Source organism: Perna viridis, chromosome 11, assembly GCF_037379345.1.
Source record: "Perna viridis isolate PV_CMFRI_1.1 ecotype Kerala chromosome 11, ASM3737934v1, whole genome shotgun sequence".
Classification (NCBI taxonomy): domain Eukaryota; kingdom Metazoa; phylum Mollusca; class Bivalvia; order Mytilida; family Mytilidae; genus Perna; species Perna viridis.
In genome coordinates, this window is record NC_142455.1 from 36,898,904 (window position 1) to 36,920,856 (window position 21,953).

Here is a 21,953-nt window from a genome sequence, read left to right on the forward strand (position 1 = left end):
ATCCTGAGGAAGGATATCAGTTATTTTATTTAATTTATTGTTATGTTTCGCATCGTTTTTAACGATCCATCACCCCGTAAGGGTGATAGTTGACTATTATTTAGACGATTAATTATGTATATATATATATATATATATATATATATATATATATATATATATATATATATATATTTAAGTAATTTAAAACATTTTGTTGTTATAATAATTTTTAGTCACACTTTGTGAATTCCGAAAGAAATTTTCTGTAGAATAAAAAGCTCCAGTAAACACCCATTAACCATGTCCGTATTCTATAATGTCGTATACTTGTTTTTGATGCAGTTGTTTTTATAAATTCATCAAATAAAGGATTGCAAACTGCGAAATGCGTTTGCAGATAATGATAATTGCTATCCGACACCGTGCAAAAAAGCCGCACGTGCTACCACACCAATCGAGTTACTTTCCCGATAAATGCAAGATGTTTATTAAACTCTCAAACATGGTACATGGAAACCACTAAAAATATAAAAGTATTACACACTTATTAGTAAGAATATCCTGTGTCAAATATTGATCTACTTTTCTCTAACAGTTGTTATAACATACTGTATACTGAACAAACCAGTCATATGTGTAATACCTCATTTATTCAAAGCATTGCAAAATCAGGAGGGGGGTCATATTACATTAAAAAGGTTGGTCCGATCCAGATTTGTTTCACTCTTCGGTACGTTGACTAACTTCAGCGTGTTAAATACTCTCAGACCCACATAGGGTACATTTGTATTAGTGTGAGCCAGGAAATTAACACAGCCGCTTGGCTGTTATATGTAGTAGGACATATCTGTCGGAGTTCTTCGGTAAGGTTTCACGAAAGCTGGCTCTGCCAATATCTACTAATCAAGATCTCCGTCAGAGACGCTCATTAAAGACCAAATAAAATGTATACATGTCAAGTAAAACGATTCTTACCAAATGCCCATCATTTTGCTTTAAATAGATTAAATTCTCAATTATAAAGGGGATAAACACACTTAAATAAACATTAACATTACCTACATGTGTATATATGTAATAACATAATTATGTAACATATGTGACATGGTTTTAATATCTAAGTTTGAAGAATTATTTAAATGAGGAAAAAAATAAATGCATCCCCCACATCATTATTAACCTAGACCCCGCTTATTTGGTATTACATTTTGAATCCTATACAATATTTCAAATTTATATGTACTGCGCGAAATTGTCTGTAAATATGTATTGTATTTACAGACATGTAGATGTAATCGGATTGTGCGCTGTTTATATCATCCATAAAACCATAACAAGGGCCATGCTCGATTATTTTTTGTGTTCATATATCAAGTGTTTTATAAATATTTTTTAAAATATTGTTTTTTTTCTGATCTTGGGTTTTGTATACCCCGCCACGCGAAATGGCGAGGTATTATGTGAATCAGATAACTGCTCAGAAGCTATATATAGTATTTTAAGTACCATGCAATTCAGGGTAAGTTCAATATGCAATGCAGTTATTATTTAAACAGGTCAATTTTTCAGACGTTTTACAATTGTTGCCTACATGTATATGAGAGATAAATAGTACCGTTTTACCTAAATGGAACCGGCAGGGTGCAAATTCTAACACTTGCCAAGTTGTGTGGCATATTCTTCTATCCCTTTTCTGGCAATTGGTGGTATTGTACAGAAAATTAATTTAATTCATTACAATAAAAGTGTGACTTGGTGCATTGCATACACAATGGACCAGTATTGCAGTGACCAATCTTCAGGACTTGTAAATTAAGTAAAATCAGTTTGTTGTCATTTCACACACACACACACACACACACACACACACACACACACACACACACACATATATATACAACGTCTTAGAATGTGACGACTCTATTCGCTACACTGCTCCATCGGATCAAATTGATACAGGGAAGATATGTAAACGTATAGAAAGGTCTGAAAAGGTCTTAGAACTGTCAAATTTGCGATGCAAATTTTTGGTCATTCCCTCCGCGGGACTCGAACTCGTACCGCTGTGACATCTATGGCAACACCGCCTGCACAAAGTCCAGCCTAGCTGGCCGAGTGGTCTAGGGTGCTGGACTTTGTGCAGGCGGTGTTGCCATAGATGTCACAGCGGTATGAGTACGAGTCCCGCGGAGGGAACGACAAAAATTTGCTGCGCAAATTTGACAGTTCTAACATCGTTGGGAATTTTTCAGACCTTTCTATCTATCTATCTATCTATATATATATACACACACACATAATGAAGCATGAACAATGCTGTCCTAAACAACTGTGCAAAATTTCAAAAGAATTCATTAAGATTCTCACTCAATTTTTCACCCGGATACAGGTGAAAAAAGGGGGAATGGTAAAGAGAGAAAAATTGCATAACTTGAAAAGTGTACTTTGGTTTAAGCTGAAAATTCAACTTATGCACAGACAGACACGCAACCGCAAAATTGTTCTTAGAGTATCATATACTACCCTTGCCATTACTTGTGGTGATATATTTAAAAATATGTCCCTGTTTTTGCTCATTTTTTTCATAATTTTAGCTTTAAAGTTTGTACGAAAATAAGCATTTTGAGAAAAACCCAGCTTGTGTAGAGTAATGAAATCAAGTGAGGATCTAAAGCTTTCTGGACATCTTAAAGCATGCATTTTACATGCATTTTGTTTAAGTATTGCCCATATGTACATGTGAGCTCTTTACTACCAACAATCAACATCATTTAGTTTCACCTATTATTTTTAAATTTTACTAAATAATACTGTGTTTACCTTTGTGCACCTCAATGACATCGATCTGTAAAGTGTAATATATTCCTGGGTTTATGACAAAGACCAAGAATTCAGACAAAATTCTTTATTATTGACAGACCTAATTGTCCAAGGTCAAGAAACAAAGCAGAAAATAGCAAAATCAGAAGTAAATATACAGTAAAAAACGTATCATAACGTTAAAACTTGCATTGAAAAATCAGAATTCCGATATAAAGTTAATTCAGGTCTGTCTGTAAGTAGATTGGTGCATAGTATAACAATAAAATGTTTCCCAGAGCACAGCTAGCATTACAATTTAGAAATGTTTACATGATGCATTCCTAGTTTGCAGGAAAGCATCAGTTACAGTATGGGATAAAGGTTAACTCAGTTACGGGTTAAAGGCAAATTAAGGCAAATAATTGACTGTCACATTCATACTCATAGTATTATTGTGAGTAAATGAACACTAGTCACTTTTTTTTCACAATTCTTGAAGGAGTGAGACATTGTTTGTTTGTTTTTTTGTTGGGGTTTAACGTCCGAGCAGCAATATTTCAGCTATATTCAGACGCTGAACATGACATTGATGATAAAATGAACATGAAATGATGATAATGAAATGAAAAACGGATGGGACACAAGGACAATGAGGTCGACAAATTTTGATTGCCACTGAAAATAGGGAGAGGTGGGTAGGGTCGGGCAATTTAGCCTCCTGTGGCGGAGCCCTATGGTTCCTACTCCGGGAGAATACCACAGTAGGGTTCTTTAACGTGCGAGGAACGTGGCATCTTTCCCAACACGGTGCACCACTATGGTTTGCGGTCAGGTTTTCCGTATTATAGCCTGACAACCCCAGCATGTAACACACCAGGGGTACCCCATTCCACCATCTGGGGCACACATCCCAGTTGCTCTGTGGACAGAGCGCCCTAGCCCCCGGCTAGGGTTCTGAGCACTATTTAGTCGCCTTTTACGACGAGCTTAGCGCTGCTGCAGGCCTATTCTTTTAACACCAGGACCTGCACGGGGAAGGAGTGAGACAGGGTGTGCTTTTTGTCAGTCTTGTTGTATTTGTCTTTGTTAACGATCTGTTGTATGATACTGAATGTTCAAATTCTTATACCGGTGTCATATGATATTTTAACCCCCGCGAAATATTGACCCCAGGGTTAAAATATCATATGATATCTTAACTCCGGGATCAATATATCGTATGAATTATTGATCCCCAGGGTAATTTTGACATAACCCCCTTTATGATATTTTAACCCCCCTGTAGGGGGTCAATTTATCACAGACCAGCAGTTAGTATAGCACAACAGGAGGTTAAAATATCATAACAGGGGGGTTAATTTATTGCGGCCGGGGGGGGTAAGTATCGTAGCAGGGGGTTTAATTCATCGTAGCATGGGGGTTAAAATATCGCAGTGGGGGCGCTAAAATATCATAGCAGGGGATTAATTTATCGCAGCAGGGGGGTTAATTTATAGCAGGAAGGGGTTAAAATGTCATGACAGTGGGGTTAATTTATTTCAGCAGAGGGTTAAAATATCGCAGCATGGGTCTAAATTATCATAAGGGGGGCTGTAATTTATCGCGGTAAGGGATTAAAAAACAAACAGGGGGTTAAATATCTCAGCAGGGGGTAAAATATCATAACGGGGGTTAATTTATCTCAGCAGGGAGGTTAAAATATATGACTGTTTATGTTTTTTTTTAAGACCTGTATTTTCTGTTGATATAACTGACTCAATATTATGATACACCAATATTACAATGTATTTCTGTTTTTCTTAAATGTTACAGATTATCCCAAATGCAAATACATAGCTTTGCTAAGTGCAGCATGATAGAACTGCAACATGTTGAACTTAGGACAAGTGTGGGCACAAAATTTGTTTTTGACAAGCTTCAACATGTAGGAACCTATTTAAAAAAGATTAAGACAACATATTTGAAGTTTTTACACACTGTTTCTAAATAGATGGTAGAGGGCAAGATAGTTTTGGTAGGTCTTTGCCCCACCAATTTTGGAAATAAAGGGCTAAAAACGGAGAAAATTGGTGTTATCATTAGAATTGATAGGAAAGTTTATTGTTGATTGATTTTTATGATTCAGATGTCAGTCAGTTACTTTTGAAATTCTGTTAAACAATTTTTTACAGGTTAGGCTTATCATTAACCGATTTGGAGTCAAAGGGGTACAAAATTGGGCCACACACCCCCAAAAAATCAACTTTTTTAGATTACCTCGCCAAAGGCCAAGTAAGCTATTGCCATCACTTGGGGTCCGTTGTCGTCGTCCATCGTCGTCGTTAACAATTATACAAAACTATTCTCCTCTGAAAACTACTTGTCTAATTAAAACCAAACTTGGTATGAATGTTCCTTGGGGGTATCCTGCATAGAAACTAATGAGGGGATTTTTTATTTGTTGAAAAAAAAACTTGACCGTCGTTACAAAAATAGAACATAGGAGTCAGACAGTAGTTTTTCGCATGTATCTCCAAAACCATTAGGTTTAGATAAATTCTGACTTGGGTAAAAGTGTCCAGCATGATGCGATCTATCTGTGGTCAAATTTTTGTTGTAATCCTTTAGGCCATGTTAGAGTTATTGCCCTTTTACAACGAATTTTGCATTTTTAAATGTTATTTCTTTCAAAAATCTTTTCCTTTGACACTACTTGACAATTGAAACCAAACCTTGTATGAATGTTCCTTGGGGTATCCTGCATAGAACTGATGTTTGGATTTTTGATTCGTCGAGAAACATGGGCGCCGTTACTAAAAATAGAACATAGGAGGCAGACAGTAGTTCTTCGTATATATCTCCAAAACCGTCAGGTTTAGTCAAATTCTTTCAAAAGCTGAAATGAACCTTATTATTAGGACTACAAGTCTTTAAGGATAAAACTGTTAGACGATTCCTTGTAAGAGTTATTGCCCTTAAAGGGGGAAAATAACTTTTTTAAACTGTTTTCGGTCAATATCCTGAAAACTGTGAGAGATTAAAAAAAAATCTATTGTTGAAATGATCCTGATGATAAGTCCTACCAACGACTTCTTGAGTCAAAATTGTTGGACAACTTCCTGTTAAATTTATTGCCTTTGAAAGTCAAAACTCAACCAGGTGAGCGATTCAGGCTCCTAAGAGCCTCTTGTTTATTTTGGAATATATTTTTCTTTCATTCTTTATGAAAATCCCTGGATGTGTTCAGATATCTCAGGCCGTTTTCAAGTTATAGAGGGTCAATGTGCCACACCAAAAAAAAAAAAAAAAAAAGTTTTTAAATTTTTGATAATTGACTTTTTTTTTATTGGATTCCAGATGAAAAATTCCGCCTGAGCTTTTTAATTTTGGATATATCTCTTAGTTTTTTTTAACTATAAGGGCTGCTCCCCGACCCAAAGAAATCAACTTTTAACTTTGTTCAGATTTTGATTGTTCTTTCATTTTCAATCAGATTTCAGATATCTCTTAAATTGTTCAAATAAGGGCCAAAGGGGACCATGCCCCCCAAAAAACAATCATTTAAAAATTTTTGGTCAAATTTAAACGAAAATTTAATATTATTTTCCTCTTGAAAATTCAGATATGGAGATATCACTTAAAATTCTATGAATTTTAAGGGGTCAAAGGGACCATGCCCCATAAGATTTCTGCAATAACTAAAACAATAGCTGGGTTAAGCTTAAGTCTGGCAGGGAGTAAAATATTTCTGCATGATGGGATGGACCTTTGCCGAATAAGTAGTGCACAAATGGTCCCCAAGGGAATTCCAATAACTTGACAGTAAACAGTGTCGCCATAGTGTATGAAAACATTGTCTTACAGGTATTCGAGTGCTGTAAGCATTTCAAAAGAAGTACTTTTCATGCTTTTCGTAGCTAAAAAGATCTAAAAGTATTGGAACAAATATATTTATGAGATTATTTGGAAGTGCAGTGTCTAAAGTTGAAAAATAAAAACATTGAAAAATTGTTTACGACACACACGACGATGGACACCAAGTGGTAGCAATAGCTATTAATATCTTTTAGGACAGGTTAGCTAAATATGTCCACTTCTCCGTAAGAGGTCTTTCAACTTTCTATACATGTTTTATTCTTAACATCTATTTGCATTCTGTGGTGAGACAGTTAACTTGAATATAAGTGAATAGTTGTACGAAAGGATTCATACCATAAAATGATGGCTATGAGTGAAGCTAGGGTCATAACTTGAACCATTTGAAAAAAGAAAACAAAAATGGGCCTGCAGAGAGCATTTTCCTGGTGTTCCCAATGTCTTGCATAAAAATTAATAGATCTATATCAGACTTTTTTGTATTGCGTTAGAACTCTAACAAATAGGCTTCTGGAACAGGGTTAGGTTGCTACAAGATTGAAGTCATCACTACAGAAGTTTTATGGTCGTCATCATGAACTTGTGGAACGTTATGGTGTATCCATCAGCACCATCAAAACTGATTTATTCAACGTGTCATAGTTTTTCTTTCCTCGTTTGTCTACCCCGGACTTTTTATGAGGAACTTGGTGGCTGTTTCTAGAAAAGCAGAGGACGCTTACACCGCTGGCACACCTGGTCTATGCTTCTAGTTTTTTGTGGAGTTCGAGTTACTCATTTGCCTTTGTTACTTTGTAGGCATGTTTTTGGTTACGTCATGTTTTCTGTTGTGTATGTCTGTTTTTCATGTCTTGTCTTTGTCCCTGGGTTACATTATTTTGATTACCGCTATAACCTCGGTTCCCTTAATTATTCTGTGCATAAGACCATTAAACCGAAAGAGTATGTTCCATTATTTATGGCCACAGAAAAGAGTCTTATCCAATAAAAATTTAAAGCACCAAACATGTATATATACCATCCTCCGTTTGAAAACAAAACAATGAAAACTAAGTGTAAATAAAATTGACATGCCAACCTTTATTGCTGTATCCACCTGATATGAACTCTTTCGTTTTCAGTGCATTATTTTCTCAAATTCTGATAACGAATTTAGTTAAACCATCTAAAAAAGTGAGACGAGACGACCCTATGTCTGGCTTTCTTAAGTAACCATTATGTTCATTTTGTAAAATACTATTAAACCGGATCAGTTTAGCAAATTCATTTTTCCTTGAACTCTGGCAATACTTTTTTTTCTATTTATGCTTAATAAAAAATAATGAAACCCCGTTTGAAACCACATTGCTAATGACAGACATCATGAGCTCTTGAAATGTTAAAATCTGGTGTGTTTCAACATATTGTGTCATCTATTACTATACTGTTTTACTTGTTTCATGCCTTATAGGTAGTAAAGTATGGACCATTATGACATTTGCTATTGTATAATCCTAGTAAAAAGTTTGATCCCCTTGATTTCTTGAAAACACAATCAAACAACTTAATCTCATATAGCCCAATTATTGCACCTAGCAAGGAAATGTATGCTTTCAGGCGCAGTAGATGACGTAGCATAAAGAATAATATATAGGACTTGAAAACGTACACATGTCCCAGCTTTCGCTGAAATAGACGATGTAGAGGATGGTGTTGCTGATGGCCCTGCTACCTAAAGCCCAAACAATATAGATGACTTTGCCACCTCCAATACCACGGACAGTGCAGAGGCAGACCCTGTAAAGGAGGTTGTATTTATTTTAAGAAAGCAAATGAACTTAAACTTGCCATGTATCTTAATATTCAATAGGTACAAATCAGTACATTTTGTGAATATTCAGAAAAAAATATGAATGGACAAAGGATATATGTAAAAAACAACAAATTTATATCTCATGATCTATAGGTCTTCTATCAATATTGATAATAAAATTTTAGAAATATCAGCCCATATTATCTTAAAAACCTCTAAGTATCTCTTCTAATCTCGTAAGTCTAAATGCCGCATGTACCTCTGGATTATCAAATGACATATTTCTCAATATTAGTGAATGAATGGTATAAATTGTGTGACATTTTGGAAAACTACTTAACCTCAATATATTTTTTATTATTTTAGGCTGTAGTAGATGGACTGATTATCCAACCCTCTAAATGAGTTGATGATGAAAAAGATGAGAATGAATCAGATTGTAGTGATGTGGAGGATGATGCGTTTAATAAAATGAATGAAGACGAACTTGACAAACTTTTGTTTTTTTATTCTAGAGAAAAAAGAAAATAAAAAAATCAACAAAAAATCTTTTTTTCTAATTCAAATCTCACAAAAAATGGTGTTTTTCAAAGTCTTTAAAAGTGAAAAAAAAAAGTGCCAGGAGAGTGCTAGAATACATGATTTGGCTTCATTTACCCCAGAGCTTCTGACTTAAGAGGCTCCCAGACCCCTGGCCGTCCACATTTGTCGGTCCACTTGAAAGTTTTCGGTCCAGTCATTTTTTTTAACTGGACCAATGTCCACTGCCTTACTATTTAATTTCTTTTACTGCACCTAACAATTTTATTCTATGGAGATACGCCTTCCTGAACCTAGACCTTAATTTGAATTATCTCCCTTTAGACTCAAATTTCGTCATGCACTTGGTTTCAGAGGTGTTGTGTTTACAAGGTTTTAACATGCGAGGCCCTTAGTTTGGACTATCTCCTTTTGGCGTCCTCTGACTTATTATATTCCTTCATGCACATCTACACATGATGCCGCACCTTCCCATAAAATTTCATAAAAATTTCCCATAAAATCATTAAAAAGAGGGGTTTAGGAGGAGCTGTGCTTACTTAATTTGGATAATATCCCTTTGGAGTCCTCCGACAGCAATTATATTCCTTCATGTACATCTACATATAATATGCAACGAATCCTATAAAATTTCATCAAAATGCCTTAAGCGTTTAGAAGGAGTTGTGCTTTAAAGACATGTGGAGCTGACAAAAAAATGTATCTAACCTACACTTTTGCTCAACCTGGTATAAACAAGTGAATCTGCAAATTGGAAGTTACCATACCCGATGAATATATGAGTATGCTGATATACAAATATGCATATGGCAAAAGCATAGCTTGTGATGAAGTTAAATGTAATTAAATGAAATAGCAAAAATATTGATCTAATCAAATTAATTAACCGGATATAAATAATGCCTCTACAGAAATAAAGTACTTCTTAAGGGACAGCTTGATACGTACGTAGAGGTCAAACCCTAAACAGTTGGAGCAAGCATGGACACATTTGACCAGAACAAGTCGCTTTTTGGCCCTTACTTCAACATGGTTCTAGTTAAACCTGCAAAATCAATCCAAAAGTCCCTACATGGAAAATACATGCTTTTAGGCCCCCTTTTTGGCCTCTAATTTCTGGAAGGTTCATGTTTTATCACCACAATCAGTCCAAGTCTTGACTATAATGGTAGAAAATATAATGGAACAATATCATAGAAATTCCTATGCTTCCACTCGAACTATTCAGATTAATTCTTTGAAAGGGTAATCAAGGGAACCAAGGTAATAGCGGTAATCAAAATAATGTAATCCAGGGACAAAGACCAGACATGGAAAACAGACATACACAACAAAGAACATAAAGTAACTAAAATCATACATACAAAGTAACAAAAGCAAAGGAGCAACTTGGACTCCGTTAAAAACTGGGAGCATGGAACAGGTGCACCGGTAGGGTAAGCGTCCTCTGCTTTTCTAGAAACACCCGCCGAGTTGCTCATAAAAAGTCAAGTCAAGTCAATTAGACAAACGAGGAAAGGAAAACTATGAACCGTTGAATAAATCAGTTTTCATGGTACTGATGGATACACCATAACGATCCACGAGTTCATGATGACGATCATAAAACATCTGTAGTGATGACTTAAAATAAGAAATAAATTTAGCTAGAAATATTATTAATGCCATCATGTCAATTCTGAAATAACTTGTATCTGAATCTATTTCGAAAGAATGACTAGTGGGATTAATCAAGTAATGAAATTGCTCGTTCTTGTTTTTCTGACCTAGTTAACATATTTTGTTAAGTACACGAAACCTAAATTTTGTATCACAAAACACCCCCTTTTTAGTTTAACAGCTGTCCTAAGTTGTTTAAAAACACAAGAATCCATAAAATCATCAACGTACATGTAATAAATTTATAATAACAACATAAATGACAGCTTAAGGTATATATACATATATAAGATAAATGTTAAGAACAATTATTATTTTTTTAGTGTGAAGAAGTACAAGTTAACAAGATATATACATAGAATAAACAATATTTGTAATAATGTCACATAGGCAAACACAAATATATAAATAATAACATAAATTGGATGTCGTCAATGAAATTACAACAATTGAACGAGTGTCGATGCAACTGCGTACAATACCACCTACTCGGAGCGTGTTCAGGAATGAACAGACTCCTTGTAGAAGACCACAAGTAAAATCAGCGATGACAAGTATGCGCAAGAACGATATTCATTGTTTGTGCATGTACAATCAATTACAAGTATATTTTGTATTATGAATATGAGTATAGGAAAAATATAACGTCTATGAATTATGTGTAGTCAAAGGCTAGCCATCCATGATGTAGTAAGGAAAGAACGTGTAGAAAGTAATTATCATCCTGGGATAAAAAATCAACTCTTTAAGTTTTTTTGTTTTGGAAATTGTATATCATCTTCTTTAAAATATAATTCACGCCGATGTGATTTCAAACAAGATGGGTAATTGCAACTCGGAAACACTGTCAGTCTGTAATTAAATAAATCTGGCGCTATGGAAGCATACCCTTTTGTTAGTAGGAAATGAATGAAGGTAAGTATTCCTTTCCATCTTTGTAGGATAAATATTTTTTTTAAATCACCCAAAACAAACTGTAAATTCTCACTAGAAGTGCCTGAGAAACCACAAAATATGACAATGTATACACTGTTATTATTAAATTTAAAATCAAACGAAAAAAAAATAAAATTAAAGCTAATTTATGTCAGAATACAAACAGAATGTAAAGATGGATAGATTGAGTACATTGGCGGACTTATCTTTAAGGACATAGTGTCACCATTATTTCCCTTTACAAACAATATTATCACTGGAAATATCGGTCGAGTTTTTCTTTGGCTAGTTCCATTGAATCGGATATCTTATACCATTGTGAGTTGCTACTATATAGGCGAACAATGGATGGGATAGTATGGTTCTTATCTTTATAGAATTAAAATATGAAATGTTTTTTTATTGATGGAACACGTATCGAACGACTGGATGTTCTGTCAATAACTGTAAAATTTGCCCATTCTACACTAGGTCTCAGGGGAAACGATAATATTAACTGAAAATTGTCGACTGAATCAGGTAGATTAAAATGATAAGAAGTAGTACAAACCGGAAATGTTAGGAATAACACTAAAGCACATTGTTTTCCATCTATAATTTCGAAACAAATCATGGTCTGGGAGGCAGTCATGTTGATATTATATTCACTTAAAATGCAGATTCCTAATAGTATCAAAAAGGACCCTGCGAACAGTACGTGATCTCATTCATTATTATAGCGGATTGTTGGAGCCCATTGATTTATTCATGGTGTCTCGGTGGTAGGGAAAGTGAAGATAAAAAAATCCTCTGCGCGTAACGGTTTATGAAATGTTAATGCGGCAGCGATAATATGGAATTTGTAAATGAGGTAAACCGTAGCGAGTGTGTTTAGAAAGCCCAAGAAAAAAGCTACAAGTGACAACAAATCATTAAGAGTCGGCCAACTTTTGTTATTATCAATTTGTAAGATATTGGGTTTAATTTCCTCTTGAATAAACCTAAAATCACATCTGTTTGATTGAGTCATGGTTATCGAAATAGATATCTAGGACACAATCATTAGTGGTATTATTAATCCGGTGGAAAGTAGATTTAGAAAGACAGTGTCTAGGAATGGTATCGGTGCATTTACCAATAGTATAACTTGAGAGGTTGGCATACAGTTGTTTATCTTCTATGATTACTAAATAGTCCGGAAGATGTTTAATAATAATTGACTGTGTAGTGGTATTATGGACTGGGACATGAAAGGACGAAATGTGGAAAACATGGTATTTCATCTTAATAGTTATAACAGGGAATTGTAATGATAGGTGAAGTGTTGTTGTATTTCTGAAAGCTACAAATTTACCATATTTGTAGTAGTAAACCGGGTCCGTTGTTAAGAGTGTGTAGCCTGTAAAATTGGCTGATCTTTTGATAGATCCTTAATTGCAATACGCACATCATTGATATAGCTCTCTACAACCCGAGCGCGTTCTGTATGTTCGGTAAGTACTCTAATATAATTGGTGAAGAAGGATGAAAACTATGCTGTGACAATACCGAGCTCTTTACGAATTAAATCTGAAGGCTATTCATAGGTAAACCTTGAAATAAACGGGTAACACGCATGTCGAGTAAGGAATGAAGTCACCTCCATACCGAGCAATTATTTTATTTGTTTTGTTAATAAATTGATGTGATTGGCTAGTCTATTGAACAATAAAGCGAGTTGTAAATCTAAGGCCCAAACTAAATAAAGTAAAACTATTCATAAAAGACGAAAACCGACCTAATCATTTAAAAAAACCAAAAAAACGCATGAAAATAAAGAAAAAAAAACATATGTCTTTATAACACGAAATACACCCACTTTTAAATCTATTCATTTTGTCTTGTAAATATCTGTAGTTTTTATATGAGCATTCCAAATGATGAAATCGGTTTTCAACCAAATATTAAGCCCCAGAATTGTAATTTTAGTAGAAATTAAGACCATGTACTTACTTTCTCTTCAAACTGGCGAACGAACGGACATGATTAAACTAATATGATCCCATGTCATATTTATCATTTATAAGGCATATACACGTCTAACTTAAATATCCTGCTGTTATGATTCACTACATGAAGAGAGTGGCATTTACCTGTTTTCAGGTTTATTCCAAGATTTAGTGTCCTTCTTACAATTTTACGAACTAATATTTTATTTTATTAGTGTTTAATAACCGCAAGAAGACTTACTTCTATATTCGGCTTTGAAGGCCGATTCTTTTATGTTTTTTATCAATTCTGACAAAGGCTGCGATGCAAAAATGTTGCCCTATTATTTGGGATTTTGTTTGTATTCATTTTGTAGTTTCCTTTTTAAACGTGGCTATTTTTATTTATCATTCCCATTTATCAATGAATCACATATATAGGAGGTATTTTTGTTACCCTAAAACAACCCTGTACACGACATTTTGTTAGTTTAAACATATTTTTTTTTTTGTAATAAACAAAAAGGATTGGACAAAAGTAAAACATAAAAACATACTTACGAGGTCCTCTCCCATATACAATAGCAATATACAATATTTTGTCAAACCGAGCATGCATCAATTACATTGTTCAAATACTAGATAAAAAATAAAGTGAAAAATAAGACATAGAAGAGAAGAGTTTGAGAAAAGGAAAGAAAAAATAAGAGAGTTGAGAGGAATGTGGTGATGGTGAAGAAAACACAGGAATATCACTATTTCATCAAGCAACAGAAAATCTTTTAGTTTCTTTGACATATTTTATTAAACGAACATTTTGATCATAAGTTAAATTTGGATTTCCATGAGTCAAAAGATTTACATTCAATGGCAAATCATCGTGCAGCCAACTAATGTTATTCATAAGGATTACTTAAGGTATTCGTGTAAGGGACAGTCAAGAAAGAAATGATGAGCATCCTCAACATCTCCGCATCTACATAAAGAACTACTTACGATATTGACTCTATATAAGTCATGGTTTAAAGAAGAAGCAGAACATCTTAATTGTGTCCACATAATATTCAATTTTCGTTCACCAATATAATAATAATTAGGCACCAGTGGTTTGTGTGTATCCTTCTTTAACTTTAAAGTTGGAAATAGTGTCTAATTGTGGATACATCAAGTTTATTCCATTCTTTAATAGTAACAGGGAAAAACGACTCGCTTGTTACAGATAATCTACAAAATGGCTGTGCTATGTCATCTCCGTTTCTAAGGGGATAATTAGTAAGGGATTGTACTTTGGGTGGTATTATGTCAACCAAATAAGATGGAGCATTTTTATGTTTAATGTTATAAATCATTTGTAACTCTCTTCTTTTGCGTCTAATATCTAGTGGTTCCCACTTAACTTCTTGATATATTTTTTTCTATCTTTGTAACAATAGGTAAACCCGTGACAACTCTCGCTGCTTCTAATTGAAGTCTTCCGAATTTGGAAGTATTACATACACCACAATTATTCCAAACTTCAGGTGCATATTCAAGTAAAGGTCTTATATATATTAAATATAACTTCTCTAAAGTGTTTCTAGTAAGTTGATACTTCAACTTCCAAAAAATATTTAGATGTCTTTTAACACTAGCAATAATATTTTCTACATGGTTGTTCCACTTGGCATTACTGCTAAATGTTACTGCTAAATGTTTATGTTGGTTTTTGATTTGAATGTCTATTCCATTCAAGAAAACGTGAAGTTGGGAGTTTCATAATTGGAGAATATCATAATTTCGGTTTTATCTGGATTAAAGGACATCAGTTACTTTTTGGACCATTCATCCAATTCACTCAGATTGTGACTGATTACAGAGAGGATCTGTTCACTGTCCGAATCTGAGTAATTGAAGGAAGTGTCGTCTGCGAAAAGTCTGCACAAGGATGTCAAGGATATACAATAAAAAGAAGATGTTCAAGTACAGATCCCTGTGGAACACCAGCTGAAAGATGGCAATCATCTGAGGATGCTGTATTCAACATTACCTTTTGACGTCTATCATCTAAGTAACTTTTAAACCAACTGAATAAATTTCCTGAAATACCATATGTTTTAATCTTTTTTAATAAACCTTTGTGCTAAACTTTATCAAACTTTTTTCAAAAAATCACAAAAAAACAAAACAGTTCATTTTCTTTTCTCAGGAGAATTTAAAATGTTACTGTATATCTCAAGAAGTTGATGCACGGTAAAGTATTTTGGCAGAAAACCAGATTGGTACTGATAAATTAGCTTATTACTATATAGATGATTATATGCATGTTTAAATATAATTCTTTCCATGACTTTGCCAACACAACTTATTAACGATATTGGTCTATAGTTTGAAGGCAAAGAGGGGTCTCCTTTCTTGAATAAAGCAGTAACATTTGCCATCTTCCAGCTAGTTGGGTATTTGCATTGTTGGATTGATTTATTAAAAAATTTCTTTAAGGGGATAGCGACTTTTTCTGGACAAAGCTGGAGCATCCTATGACTAACAATATCTGGTCTCGATGCTTTGTTGGGTTTTAAGGTCTTTAATATATCAACGATTTAGTTGTCATCTATTATAATATTTGAAATACAACTATTTGTCCTACTTTCGAAATCTGATAACTAATGGTTTTCCTCCTCTAGTTTTGAGAAAATATTTATTCAGTTATGTACATTTTTCATCATCTGTGTATACTATGTCACTTAATGCATCATCGTTTATTATATTTTGAAGGGGCGGGATAGAATTTGTACCTTTGTTTGATTTTATCAGCATTTTCACAATCTTCGAATACGCTTTAGGATTATTTACATTTTCTAAGATATAATTGTCAAGATTACTTTCAAATTTACCTATGGCAGCTTTTTTTAAATTATTGACTCTGTTTCTCTGCTTCTTGTACCTCAGAATATCACTTTCAATTTTTGATTTCAACGCTTTTTTTCTAGAACGGTCATGCTTTCTAATTTCCTTTCTAAGTTTGTTATTAAACCAACATTTATCATTTTTTTCTAATGATAACTGCTTTTGTTGGAATGCACTCCTTCGCGATGGACAGAAATGTTTCCGTAAACATTTCTGTGATAACATCCACATCTGCGCCATCGGGAAGGAGTATATCCCAATCCAAGGCCTCTTGTTTCTCGGCAAATTTTTGTTTGTCAGTTTGGTCGTAAAGCCGGACAAGAGACAGGATCTTTGCTTGGACATACCAAATATACAATACATGCGTCGTGGTCACTTACAGATCTGGGAATATCAAAGACATCGGCAATGGTGTACGATGCTGTGTCGCTTATAATAATAAGATCTAATAAAGATCTTCGATTATCAGTTGTTCTAGTAGGCTTGTTAATCACATTTGTAAAATTAAACAGATTTATTTTGTCAACAAGTCTATTGTTATCAATCATAAATAGATCCGAATTTAAATCACCCGTGACCACAATGTTTTCAGTGAACTGGTAGCTCAACCCTATCGCATGATTTAATCGTGTAAAAAAATCAACATCAGTTCCCAGGGCACGATAAATATTACAGAGTACAAATCTTTGACCCTTTGCGCTGATCTCAACCCAAAGTGTTTCGTCGATATCATTTTCTAAAATATTCTGTTTTTTTACACGAATATCGCCTTTTGTATATATTAATATACCGCCACCAAAGTTACTACGATCTTTTCTGATGACGGATTTAGAAAAGGATTCAAGAAGTATATCTTCATCTTTTATATTTGGATCTAAGTGTGTTTCCGTTATGGTTATGATATCCAAATCCTCACAGAACATGTTTAAAAAATCTAGTTTGTTCCGAATACTTTGTATACTAATGTTATATAGTGAAAGGGAGTTGTCGTTACTGGAGGAGCTAATAGAAAACTTTGAGGAGTTAATTATAGGACCTGGATTTATTTCAACATTTCCTTTAATGAGAATGAAGTGTAGTACAAAAAGCAGGAAAAAAACTATGTCTACTTTGGGGTGTACTGATTGAAGAAATGAAAGGCCGATGACGAAAAATGTACAATTAAAATTAATGAGAAGCTGATCAAGGTAGGTTGAATTTCTATAATTTAGAGATATTGATTTAATCAGTTTTCTGTTGTTAAATAAACCAATGGCTGCTCTGTAAGATCATTACCTGCCATCTAACACAGAGACAGAAGTTGCAGATATGATGATATAACAGCTACTGTCAAAGAGTATTACACATGTCAATTCACCATCACCAACTTTAGAAACATAACATAAAACACATACATTATATACAAAGCAAATTACAAAGACTTGAAGAAAATACATATATAACATATACGTCATAGAGGCTGAGTGGGGATTGGGATTTGACTATGTAATATATTTACATATGTATTTAGGGACGTATCATTGTTTTAGCTGGGAGGCCTAGGGGATAGTCATTTAGAATTGAAAGTTGGAGAAAAAAACAAAGAACCACTCGCCTAAATATAGGGATATTTTTAGGTCCCCCCTCTTCAAGCTAGGGAAAATACTTTATCCCTCTTTTTCATTTAGTTATTGTACAGATATGTAAATTGCGGTAAACCCAAAGTAAAAATTCAGCGTCAATAATATGATGGGTGGACAGATACCGAGTGTGTTCCAATATTGGTAGCCATGTCATATTTGTTGGTAGTTTCATTACAATGAGGACATGCAAATATAAGACTTTTTATATAATTATACACTGTCATGAGTCTTTTTATATAATTTGCATCTCAGCAATTAGGAAAGTTTTGAGAAATGATCACCATCTATAGAGATAGATAAAAACCTGTACTCTCCTTTTCCATCAAAAGAAAACAGTGATATGCCCTATTTCTTGACCAGCCCCCCTCCCAGACAAAAAAATGATACGTCCCTTACGATTAATATGTTAACATTTTGTTGCTTAAAGTACATCAAATCTTAATCGTCGATCGGAACGACTGTTTTATTACTTGAAGAGATGAACTGCCCTTATCAGAAATGTAGCATTCTGTCTTTCCCTGCCAAATGAAACAAAATAAAACAACCGAGTTCTTTGAATCGGATCGTGTCTTGGAGTCCAGTAAGCCAGGAAGGTTCATGGTGTGCCAGAGTGTGTCCTGTATGTCCGTATATGTTTGTATCTAAAACACAATAAGTTTAGTAAAGTTGTTGATGAGTGTGAACATCATTTTAATGTGAAGTTCGGTGTGATTAATATACTTGTAAATGAATAAATTCGCATATATCCACAGGAAACACAATAACTGATACCAAAATCTTATTATTTCATGTAGATTTACTGAATTCTTGAAAATAAACACCAAATTACCCCCAGCAAATACTAGCAAATACAATTTCTGATACCCTGGCAACCCCCTTATTAGGCACCAGACCGCAATTAATTTTCAAGTGCATTTCAATATACACATTTGAGCAGATTAAAAAAATTCCACCGGCGCAAACTTAATAAAACTTCTCTGGCCTAAAGATATGTACAAACAGAATTATATATATATATATTGTAGAAAATTTTACCGTCATTTTCTGAAATTAATACATATAATTCGGAGATGGGGTAAACATGACAAATGAACTGAGTTAAAAGTCCTAAATTTTAACCTTCTTCCACTGAACCAAATCACAACTTTTAGTCAGAATTGATTAATGAAAAAAAATCCCATGCAATTTTAACCTATTTTCTACCAATTAGAGGCAAAACGTCAGCAAATAAGTTTCCAGTAAAAATATGAAAAAATGTGGAAGGTACCTACTACCAAAGTTGGAACTACATTCATATACAACGAAAACCAAGGGGAATTAATTGTGTTCTCGTACCTAATTTATTAGATCAATAAATGTGCTCAATTTGAATAAAAACTGCACTCATGTCAAGATGAACCTTTTTTGACTTCAAGTACAAAGGTTCATCATGATTAGTTGAAAAATATATAAGTTATAGCAAATTTAGTATCAGTGGTACATTGCATGACTCGCATGTCCAATGGTCGAAGGAAATAAGGCCCCTCTAAAATGTACATCTTTTTTTGTAAATGAAATATTTTTGTGATTTTTTACATTGGTTGCATCATATTATGTGTATTTGATGCAATACAGTTCAGTTTACTCAAGTTCCAGCTGCTTTAAGGCCAAAAATTGGGTTTTTATACATGCGGCCATGGTCAATGCACTTTTAGACCATGTATAGGTGTACACATATAAAAACTCATTTTATGATGCTGACAATGACACTAAATTGATCAACTTCAAACATAAAGTGGTCTACACATATCTAACGTACATTGAAAACAATAAGAAGTGCTTTCAAAGCTAAAACTGTCACTCCAGATCAATTTAAACCAGACCTGTACAGAGCTTGTTCAAGTGCGATTGTGTCCGATATTAAAAGTTAGCCTTTATTTGGGTTTTGAATGATGAAAAATCTGAAACAAATGTAAGATAATGTAAGGTTCTAAGCTTATCAGGTACATAAGCAGACAGTCAGCTGTATTTTTCCAGTTTTTCTACAAAAAATTTCATTTTTGAAACCTTATAGTGTATGCGGAACTCTAAAATTAGGTGTTTTTGAGACATCACAAGGTATATACATGTAGTGACTTACATTAGATGCATGAATATCAATGGAATGAATATATTAGTTTTTTTTTCACATTATTTATATTATTAACTAGCAAATACAAAAGATTCAGACCAATAAAACACATATCTGTGATTTTATAGATCCTAAGACAAGGCTGTGAAAACCCCTGATTTTGCCATATTTCATTGACTGGGTTCATAAAAATTACACTAAATTGTCAGATTTCTGCCTAAACCTTGTTCATAAAGTATGTTTTTTCTTGATTTGATGTACCTAGTGTATAGTTAGAGGAGAAAAACTCAAAGCTGTACAATATTTTCCCCACTGGTCTATATTTCATACCTAGCACCTTAGCAAAAGTGCAATTTCAATGGAAAATCCCACAGAAACCATATTTTTTATTTTAATTTCAGAAAATAGAGAATAAAGGGCCAAAATCTTATTCTTTCATGTAAATTTACTGAATTCTTGAAAATAAACACCAAATTACCCCCAGCAAATACTAGCAAATACAATTTCTGATACCCTGGCAACCCCCTTATTCGATCAATAAATGTGCTCAATTTGAATAAAAACTGCACTCATGTCAAGATGAACCTTTTTTGACTTCAAGTACAAAGGTTCATCATGATTAGTTGAAAAATATATAAGTTATAGCAAATTTAGTATCAGTGGTACATTGCATGACTCGCATGTCCAATGGTCGAAGGAAATAAGGCCCCCCTAAAATGTACATCTTTTTCTTTAAATGAAATATTTTTGTGATTTTTTACATTGGTTGCATCATATTATGTGTATTTGATGCAATACAGTTCAATTTACTCAAGTTCCAGCTGCTTTAAGGCAAAAAATTGGGTTTTTATACATGTGGCCATGGTCAATGCACTTTTAGACCATGTATAGGGGTACACATATGAAAACTCATTTTATGATGCTGACAATGACTTAAATTGATCAACTTCAAACATAAAGTGCTCTACACATATCTAATGTACATTGAAAACAATAAGAAGTGGTTTCAAAGCTAAAACTGTCACTCCAGATCATTTAAACCAGACCTGTACAGAGCTTGTTCAAGTGCGATTGTGTCCGATATTAAAAGTTAGCCTTTATTTGGGTTTTGAATGATGAAAAATCTGAAACAAATGTAAGATAATGTAAGGTTCTAGGCTTATCAGGTACATAAGCAGACAGTCAGCTGTATTTTTCCAGTTTTTCTACAAAAAATTTCATTCTTGAAATCTTATAGTGTGTGCGGAACTCTAAAATTAGGTGTTTTTGAGACATCACAAGGTATATACATGTAGTGACTTACATTAGATGCATGAATATCAATGGAATGAATATATTAGGTTTTTTTCACATTATTTATATTATTTACTAGCAAATACAAAAGATTCAGACCAATAAAACACATATCTGTGATTTTATAGATCCTAAGACAAGGCTGTGAAAACCCCTGATTTTGCCATATTTCATTGACTGGGTTCATAAAAATTACACTAAATTGTCAGATTTCTGCCTAAACCTTGTTCATAAAGTATGTTTTTTTGTTGATTTGATGTTCCTAGTGTATAGTTAGAGGAGAAAAACTCAAAGCTGTACAATATTTTCCCCACTGGTCTATATTTCATACCTAGCACCTTAGCAAAAGTGCAATTTCAATGGAAAATCCCATAGAAACCATATTTTTTATTTTAATTTCAGAAAATAGAGAATAAAGGGCCAAAATCTTATTATTTCATGTAAATTTACTGAATTCTTGAAAATAAACACCAAATTACCCACAGCAAATACTAGCAAATACAATTTCTGATACCCTGGCAACCCCCTTATTA